Source organism: Podarcis tiliguerta, assembly GCF_965153285.1.
Source record: "Podarcis tiliguerta genome assembly, chromosome: 5".
Lineage (NCBI taxonomy): Eukaryota > Metazoa > Chordata > Lepidosauria > Squamata > Lacertidae > Podarcis > Podarcis tiliguerta.
The window spans coordinates 65,946,358-65,956,417 of NC_139538.1; the positions used below are offsets into that span (position 1 = coordinate 65,946,358).

General features: G+C 42.9%; 1 long non-coding RNA gene across 1 annotated transcript in view; it reads left to right on the forward strand.

Moving 5' to 3' along the window:
• LOC310678129 overlaps nt 1–8,371 on the forward strand; it is a 31,771-nt gene extending 23,400 nt beyond the window's left edge. Inside the window, exons 2-3 of the long non-coding RNA XR_014511638.1 lie at nt 5,900–6,069; nt 7,748–8,371. This is a non-coding gene — a long non-coding RNA (uncharacterized lncRNA). The remainder of the gene's footprint in view (nt 1–5,899; nt 6,070–7,747) is intronic.
• Nucleotides 8,372–10,060: the final 1,689 nt, after the last annotated feature.

The window sequence follows — 10,060 nt, forward strand, 5'->3', positions numbered from 1 at the left end:
GCCGTTTACCTTCCCGCCAGTAAGCGGTCCCTATTTATCTACTTGCACCCGGGAGTGCTTTCGAACTGCTAGGTTGGCAGGCACTGGGACCGAACAACGGGAGCGCACCCCGCCGCAGTGATTCGAACCGCCGACCTTTCGATCGGCAAGCCCTAGGTGCTGAGGCTTTAACCCACAGCGCCACCTGCAGAAACACAAATTATTATTATTATTATTATTATTATTATTGAGACCAAAGGAGGCAAAACTCCGGATGGTGGGGGAGCGCAACTCAGTGAAGACTGAACATGCTCAGTAGCTGCATATCGCTTCGAAAACAATATCTCCGAAGGGGAGGTCATACCCTCCAACATTTCTCCGATGAAAACAGGGACATCCCACTCCATAATGATAATTTTACTATTTATACCTCACACATCTTAATGGGTTGCCCCAGCCACTCTGGGCAATTTCCAACATATATAAATAACATAATAAAACATTTTGAAACCTTCCCTATACAGAATTACCTTCAGATGGCTCAGGGATTGAATAACTCCATACCCTCCAACATTTCTCCAAAGAAAATAGGGACATCCTAAGGAAAAGTGGGGCATTCCAGGATCAAATCAGAAACTGGGACAGCTTCTCTAAACCAGGGACGTTCCTGCAAAATAGGGACACTTGGAGGGCCTGGGAGATATTCTGCTCCAGTTCTTTACGACCTATAGTGTTGTGGAGGAGGATGAAGCTGGCTGGATCCCTGAACAGGAGCACTCAGATCTGTTAGGGGCAAGGCTGTACTGCAACATTTTGCTTCATTTCCACTAATAATAATTAGAGAATGAAAGGTGCCAAGCATTCTGCATTCTGTAATCCGAGAGGGCTGTCAGTTTTCTTTCAAATACCAGACACCTGTGCTTGCAAACGGCTTTTGAAACTAAGGACAGTCTTGAAAACCATTTGTGATGCATCATGGGGGGTCTTTAATTCAAAGGAGAGAAAGTGGAAAACATCACAGGGTGATCACAAGCCCTTGAGCGAGCTTCAAGTCACTCTTTCAATCTCAGCCATAGCATAGTACACTTTTTGTGGATGTGAGATTTTTACAAGGTGAACGGTAGCTTTGAACGAGTATTAAGAGAGAATGTACACATTCAATTTGCACACATTGTATGCACATATATAGTCACTTGCAGAACCCCTGAATACTGCTGGGGGGGGGGAGAACTGATGGGTGCCCCCACGTACCCATCGCTACAGCCATCATAGGGTGGGGGGAAAGGTGGCAGCTGCCATGAGCACATAAGGGCAGTCCTCTTTATTTTCCATGCATAGTTAAAGGGAGGTGTGACATGTCCTGTCCTCCTGCGGTCTTTTATGGCTCCATTTGAGAGGTGTGTCATGCCCCTTTCCCTCTGCACCCCAGGATGCTGTAGTGATTTGGCCAGATGTGCATCAGGTGAATGGTGCAGCCCTATCATTACATCCACTGCTGATCGTGCTTCTGCATTAAGCTACAAATCCTCTCCAAATAAGTATTTAAATATGCAGGTCCATTCAAAACATGCATCACAGGTTGCTTTGTTATATTTGTACTGCGGAGAGCAGGTCATTTCATATATGATTTCACAAAGATTGAATTCCTCAAGTGTCCCTAACTGAGCCTCTTGGGCTTGCCGTTCAGAAACTTGGCAGTTAGAATCGCGCGCGACGGGGTGAGCTCCCATTACTCTGTTCCAGCTCCTGCCAACCTAGCAGTTCGAAAGCACCAGTGCAAGTAGATAAATAGGTACTGCTGTGGCGGAAAGGTAAAAAGTGTTTCTGTGCGCTCTGGTTTCCGTCATGGAAGCGGTTTAGTCATGCTGGCCACATGGCCCAGAAAGCTGTCTGTGGACAAATGCTGGCTCCCTCAGCCTGAGAGTGAGATGAGCGCTGCAACCCCATAGTTGCCTTTGACTGGACTTAACCATTCATGGGGCCTTTACCTTTTCCTTACCTTACTTGGCATCCTCTTCTTTTGACATGAGAAAGTCACCTTGGGTTCTATACCAAAGAAAAAGAACCTCGCATATCCCTTGAGAACTTTGGTCTTTTTTTTCTTATTGCAAGCAGTTTTGGAAACCCCTCACTCCAGAAGGGAAGCAAAACAATTCCTCATTCTTTAAATAAGGTGACTATGATTGTAAACTCAAGAAACGTGAATGTCCCTCTGACATCTATGACAGACCAAAGAGGAAAGGTGTTATCAATGGTATAAGTACATGACATTACTTGACTATAAGCAGTTATCAGAAACCTGCTCACAGGCAGCTCTCTAAATGACTGCATAAAAGCAGTTGACAAAACATCAAGGGGAAAGTATATTATTTATAAGAAAGCATGGTATATTTTTGCATTAGAAGGAAAATGGGAGGAGAATTATCCCCCCGCTGAGAAAAAGATCTTCAAAAACATATTAATGAAGACTATTGTAAAGTTAGTTTTATAAAGAGCAAAGGGAAATGTGGCAAATGAAACTGCTAGTGAGGAATCAGTCACCGAAATCAAATGCGGCGTAGTCAGGCGGAGCTGCATAAATCAAGCATAAGATGAACTATTTATCAAACCCAGCAGATACATTTGTTCCCCCCCCCCCAAAAAAAAATATGTATTTACTTCGTGTGGGGAAAGGAGGACCTGAGCGAAACCATGAACAAGATGTTAAAGACTGACAAATGCCTCTGAACAGCACATTATTCAATCCTCCACAGTTATGCAACACAAACTTAAAGAAGAAGAAGAGCAAACATAGATTCATGATGCGCAGGATGAGTTTGGGATTCGAGATAGATAGAGTATTATCTGTTGCTCAAAATGATAGCCATTGAAGGTACATTACCACATTGTTCCTCTTTGATCTCCTAGCATGATTTCTGCCTAAAGCCATAACTAGAGCTGTGTGAACTCTGCGGGCTTTGGTTCCAAGAAGGGCATCACATCATAAACTGAACACTACAATGTGGTTCAAAAGAGCTGGCAGCAATTTACTGTCATCATTTCTTTTCCCTACAGGTGAATGACCCAGAGGAGCACAGTGTGTATCATACCATTATGTGGAGTGACATCTAAGATAAGCTGATATGATAATATTGCATGCATCCACCTACTTGTTTTCTCTGTGTCAGCCTGCACAACTTGTGACCCACCGAGCTGAATGCTCCATATGACACCAGCCACACACACACTGCCTTTGGCTTTATGTACAGGCCCGCTCTGTTTTTTTTCAGTGGAAAATGCCATTGTTCCCACAACTGGGTAAAGCGGAGTGTAACATGAACATGAAGCATACTGGAAGATTGTGTGCTTAGTTGTTGACATCTACCTGTCTTAAGAGGCAAAGGAGTGTGCCTCTGAGGGTGAAGTCTGTGTTAGCTGCAAAGACAACAAGACCCCTCTCTGAGCCTCGCTGATGTGGTCCTAAGGAAATCAGAGCAATATGTTTGGCAGCAGCTTGGCTGCAGGAGTTGCCAGAAGCAGGTGTACTAGGTGCCATTTAGCCATTTTGGGGACTCCACTCTTGCTCTGCAAGTGCAGCTTTCTCCCGATTGAAGTGCAGAGTGTTTGAGGGACATTCACAGGGAAACCAAAATGCTTGTTTACAAAGCTGTTGTACTACCAACCTTACTGTATGCTTGTGAAATGTGGAACACTTACAAATGCCATCTCCAACTCCTCGAAAGATTCCACCAACGGTGTCTCTGAAAATTTTTACACATCACTTGGGAGGACAGGCAAACTATTGCCAGTATACTGGAAGAAGCAAAGATCACCAGTGTTGAAGCAATGATTCTTCAACATCAACTTCATTGGACTGGTCATATTGTGCAGATGCCTGATGATCGTCTATCAAAGCAACTACTCTATCCAAACTTAACAATGGAAAGCGTAATGCTGGTGGTTAACAAAAGAGATCTAAAGACTCTCTCAAGGCAAATCTAAAAAAATGTAGTATAAACACCAACAATTGGGAACACTCCAGTGGGAGAACAGCCCTTACCAAAGGTGTCATGGGCATGAAGATGCTCAAACTCAGGACGAAAGGTAGAAACATGCTAAGAGGAAGGCATGATTGGCAAACCCTCCCCATGATCAACTCCTGCCCAGAAACCTATGTCCCCACAGTGGAAGGACTTATGGATCCAGAATTGGCCTCCACAGTCACTTACAGACTCACTGTTAAGACCGTTTTCATGGAAGACAATCTTACTCGGCCAAGAGTGATCACCAAAGAAGGAGGAGGAGGAGAAGGAGGAGGAGGAGGAGGAGGAGGACCACAAGGATTTAGGATCAGAGTTTTCCTTCTCCTAGATGGGCTACCTTCCCTGGTTGATGAGCCCCATCTGCCCTTGAGTGCTCAAGACATTCTTCCATTTCATCCAGTGGTTTTATTACCAAATTTGAATGTTGACATGGGAGGCTCAGCTTTGTTTAGTTTATATGGGTGAAATTGATCCAAACTTTGTTTTCAGGAAGAAGTAACCATGCTGAAATGAAGGTCTGGGTCTGAATGGAAGAGCACCTGGTTATGTTGTCTTGATGAAAGAAAGGTGGGAGTCAATAATCTGAGATTCAATCTCAGGCTCTGTTGGTGGGTGGTTCCCAGATGAAGATTTGGCAGTTTAGTTGCTCTGGATGGGTTTACACTTCCTCTGAAGAAAAAGCTATGTAATCTGGGACTACTCCTAGATCCACCACTGTCATTGGATGCATAATAAGTCTCCACAACAAGGAGCCATTGGGGGGCAGGGGACCGGGGATCAAGGCCCCCCAAAATTTTCAATGATCCCCTCAATATTCCATGGGCCCTGCCAGTCCTTCCTGCAGCTATGACAGGCTTTTCTTATGGCTAGATGTGTTTGTGAATCAAGAACCTTAATAAGAAATCATTCTGTGAATTTATTATTATTATTTTATGTATTACATTTTTATACCGCCCTTCTTCTGAAGATCTCAGGGCGATTCAAAGCATAAAAATATAGGATAAAAATACAAAATACAGATAACACACCCCCCCCAATAAATGCATATAAAATGATATGGAATGTTAATCAGCCCAAGGTTGAAGAGGAACGTTTTCGTCTGGCACCTAAAGATGTATAATGAAGACACCAGGCGAGACTCCCTGCATAATATTTGGGTGGTAGTCATTTAATTTTTACTTAGAGTAGACCTGTTGAAATTAATGGACCTAACTTAGTCATTAATTTCCCTGGATCTGCTCTGGCTAAAACCTAGTTGACTATCACCCATTGATGGTAGTGTACAGTAGTGAAAATGAAACTGCATTTTTGAAATGGTGGTTAGCTTTTTAGTCAGCATAGTTTCAAGTCCTCAAAATATATGGAATTCAACATGGTGTTCCTGAAGTCACAGCTCCCATCAAAGCAAACTATAATTTAAAGATGGCTGCAAGGGAATCAGGTAAATGATTGATGTGAATGCTATAATTTTCAGTATTAAATACTAAGCCTCAAAAATACCATTAAGCCGTTCTATGAAGTCAACACTCAAAACCTACAAACAACAGTTTAAGAGATCTCTGTGGTCTTAATAACAAAACACTATATCTCAGCATTGATTTTTTTAGACAGAACTTGGTCAGCGGGGAGTCCTGTTTAAAATCAATTGCGCAAAGGTTTATTAAATTACCAAGGGTGATCAAACTTATTTTTTCACCAATTTGTTTTGCTGGGTTTTGTTATTAGGAAAGGGATTTAGTTGGTACATAATGTGATGACTTAAAAGCAGATATACTTTCTCTCTCTTTCTCTCTGGGTGTTTTTAATAGTTTAGAACTGATGTACCCCAGCTGTGAAGCTAAAATGTTTGTGTGCAGTGTTTTTCTCTTTCCTCTTTCCTCTTTCCTCCTTATCTTTAGAATCCTCCTAATGGTGACTTGGGTAGGATGTGCATTGCCAGAAGCCATGCTTGTACTACTGTGAACACCACAGCCGTCGTAAAATGCTCCCCATGCAACAGAAATTACGATGCTGTACAACGAACCGACAGACATTTCTAAAAGCAGCAGCAAGGGGCCATTCAGAAAATGTAAGTGCTGTACTCAGTCAAGTTCAATGAAATGAAAATTGAGAGGCTTTTACTTCTAATTTACATTCATGCACAAACGAAGACAACGTTATGCTCCTTCACAGATGGTTTCAAAGAGACCATGCAGAAATATTCAAGCCATTTTATCAAACCAGTTGAAAGAAAACCAAACCAATCCTTAGTTCCCTGGGAGAGGGCATAGGAGAGGTAGTCCGTGGTCAGGAGGAGAAGCTCCACAGCCAGAGACTTTTTTTATTGTGGCGGCAGAAAGTGACCCCACCCATGTTTCTCCTCCTCGATCAGAGTTGGCCTTGTGTTCCTTCAGGAATACCATATCATCATCATCATCATCATCCATCTTTATTACGGTCCAGAGACCCAACAAATCGTTACAAAGCAATACACAATTCATACAGCCTACCTCCAGGTTAAACAAGCATTTTGTTCAGAATATAGGGATCATTGGTTCTTGCAACCACCAATAAAAACTTTGCCACTGCTAATGTTCTAGCGTTTGTCCGGTCTTCCAATAGGAAACTGACATAGTGAGCCTCTGATTTTCCCAGGAAAGGTACCAGCAAGGGTAATATCAGTTCAACTCTGGCTTGCTCATATTTTGCATAGTGCAACAAAATATGTTTTATGGAATCGATGTCTTGAGCACACGAGCAAAGTCTGTCCTGGTAGGGAACTCCTCTCAACCTGCCATCCAACACTGCAGAAGGAAAGACGTTTAGTCTGGCTTTGGTGAAAAGCCTTTGATAGTTTGGTACTGTCAGGTTTTTAATGTAAGATGTTAACTTAAAGACATGCGCATATTGTACTCCTACTGCCAGCAGACTACAGACTGTGTGTGATCGAGATCACAAGTCATTGTGTGCATTATCCCATAATCTTTGCTTTAACGTCTTTAGGGCGCCTTCATAACCCAGTTAATACAGTTGGGGGGGGGTGACAGACCAATAAAGGTGGCTTTTTTAGCCACAAAGTCCTTTCAATCCCCTGACAGTTATCTTGAGATGGGTGACTCAGTCAATTTTGGTTTCTCTCGGTTTCTCATTTTTCCAATTTCAAACTAAGTTTACCACATTTCCACATTTGCTTGTGATTATTCTTATTCCTTTAAATGTCCTCGTCAATATTTCAGTGTAGATGTCTTCAAATGTAGACATATTTTGCATGCAATATACACACTTTTGCAAAGCCCTTTTCTGCAATATGATGCATTTCCCTCCCTGCCCCCCAACAATTCATGCATCTGTATGCGCACCTCAGATGTAACTTTTCGTAAACACTTCCTGGCTGAAAAACTTTGTTGTGAAAGTGCAGAGAAGTGTACGTTTTGAAGGATGGCTTGTGTCTCAGCTTGCATATTGTTTCAGAAAGTATGAATGCAAATTGAATTGAATTGATCACCCATACCTACAAGCACCTAAACTTGGCAGGAAAAAAATGCCTTCAACAGCTCTGGAGCTGGCAGCATGAATTTCCCTTCACCACCACCCCAACACTACAGTCTATCAGAGGAAAATTAGGAAACACCCATCTGTGGGAGAGTGGATCAGGCTACTCCGCCACACTTTCCACCCTGGCAGGGCTTAGAAATTTGCAGTTTCTCCTCCAAGGAATCTTGCTTCCCTTACAACCTCCGTAGGATTGTTTTGTTATTTCGTTTGAGATGCTGAGTATGGAGGCAACAGAAAGGTGCTTCTCATCATTCTTGCAGAGACAAAGGAAGGGAGAGGAATGAATGTGCTCAAGATGCAGCATAAGGATCTTGACCAAGACTTGAAAGTTCTAGAGGTGACTTAAAAGAGATCGATAATTAATCAGTGAATAATGTTACAGTGTGAAGAGAAATTCACTTGTCATTTGGGGAACTTCTGTTCTGCTTCTCCTGTAGTGACCTTTGGCACATCACTGTTCTACTTCATCAAGCTTCCATCTCTATAATTAAAGTATGGACGTAAGGATAAAATCCAGCGTGTCAGGGAAGTAATTGGGGTATACGTCCCCAGATGGGAGTAAAACTAGAGAGTTAGGCTGAGGTTTTCAAATTACTTTCTCTGGAATTGCCTAATTGATACCAACTAGTCTTTAAAATTTGTTCTTGCGTGCTACCCAAAGGGATGGGCAGATGTATTCATTAAGTCTTTTCTGTCCAATTTCCACATTAATCTGCATTTTTGTTTAATTCACACAATTTATATTTAAATGCATATGCAAATTTTCTCTCTAAGTACTCATTTCTAAATGCATCCAATCCTAAAATACCAATTTCATATGCATTCTGCTTTTGCTCTTTTTTTAAAGTCAAGAACTCCACCACAGAATTCACAGGTGTGTGAAATCTGGTGGGAAACTGTGTTCTGATCTGCACATTGGTCCTTGAGATGTGGATCAGATCCAATTCGGGAAGGAATTTGCCCAATGAAATTCCTTACCCATCCCTGCCTGCAAGTGCACCATCTACATGGATTAGGCTATTTGCCACAGTTGTGATATATAACAAACCTATTGCAGTTTCACTATTATTTGATACTCCTGTGTTTCTATTCTAAACAAAAAGCCATCTAAGTTAAGGGTAGTCCTCCAGATGTTTGCACTACAACTCCCATCATTCCTAGCCGTTGGCCATGCTAGTTCGAGATGATAGGTTTTGGAGTTCCAAACACCTGGAAGGCACCACGTTGTCTACTCTGGATCTAAGTAGATTTGTATTGCAAGTTATGTGGGGAATAAATGGCTACCACCAGCTGTTGAGCAGAGGTTTATGTTCTGTGAGTTGGAGGGTACAGCACCCTCTGTCCAACAGCTGCTCAGTGGAGAATTAAATCCTGCAGGCTGTAGGATGCTCCTTCCTTCCTTCTGATCAAGAGCAAGGGGTCCAATCCTGCAGAATGCTGCTTTGCAAGAGGGAAGGCTCTTGAGAAGTTGTGCTTCCACAGGACTGAATCCTCTGTGGGCAGCAGGATGCTGCTTCTCTTGCAGGATTGAACCTCCTTGTTTCCATTTGAGAGGCGGGGAAGTAGATAATGTCCCTCCTTCCCCTGCCTCCTCTCATGTTTAAAAGATCAGTCCTTATTAAAGATCAGCCCAACTCCCAAAATATTTCAGGAATGGATCGTGTTGTCCTGGGTCAGGTGTTCCCGATTTGGGAGCCCAGGTCCAGATGGGGTGGGGGACTATGCACAGCCTTAAGTGGAACTATAGTGATGATATTGCTTTAGAATTTCAGAAAGTTGAGGTTCAGGAAAAATTATCGGATCCGTGTACATCTTCATACATAATCAAGCAATGAATGAAAGAAAAATATGTGAATATATGAAACTTCCTATACAGAGTCAGGAACAGTGTATTCATTTATCCAGTCAGTAGCTCTCAAAGGTTCCAAGCAGAGGTATTTCGTATGTAGAGGAGCTCCCTTTAATGGGCAGAGCCAGCAATGGAACCTAAGACTTGGCATGCAAAGGAGGTGCCATTGAACTGTGTGTTTCCCACGATTTTCACAAGCAAACAAGGAAGTTATAATCATACAGAGTGGTAGGAAGCATCTACTTATCTCCTAGGCATAGCTTGTGGTTCGAGGACCCCCAACCCCCGTGAGGTGGAAATAAACACACAAGGACGCGTGGTATAAGGTTTATGGGCATGGAAAAGGCCACAACTTTATTGGTTACTGCAATGCAAAGGTATTGGCTTAGGCATTGGATGACCACAGCAGAGGGGTTGAATCATCAGTAGGGTAGGCGGAGCCAGTTGATGCCTATCCAACTATAGGCTCACCCTGATGTCACCGGGGTCGTGCCATGGCCTCCAGCCAAGCAGGCATCGGACAGAATACACGACCGCCGGATTCCTTTAACGGAATACCCAAATCGAAGGCGTAGGCGATGGCCACACCTAGCCTTCCCACACAGCATAACACCCAAATCCAATCAAAGGCACACCTTCAAAGGTTCTAAACGTATGAACGTGCAGTGCTGAGGAA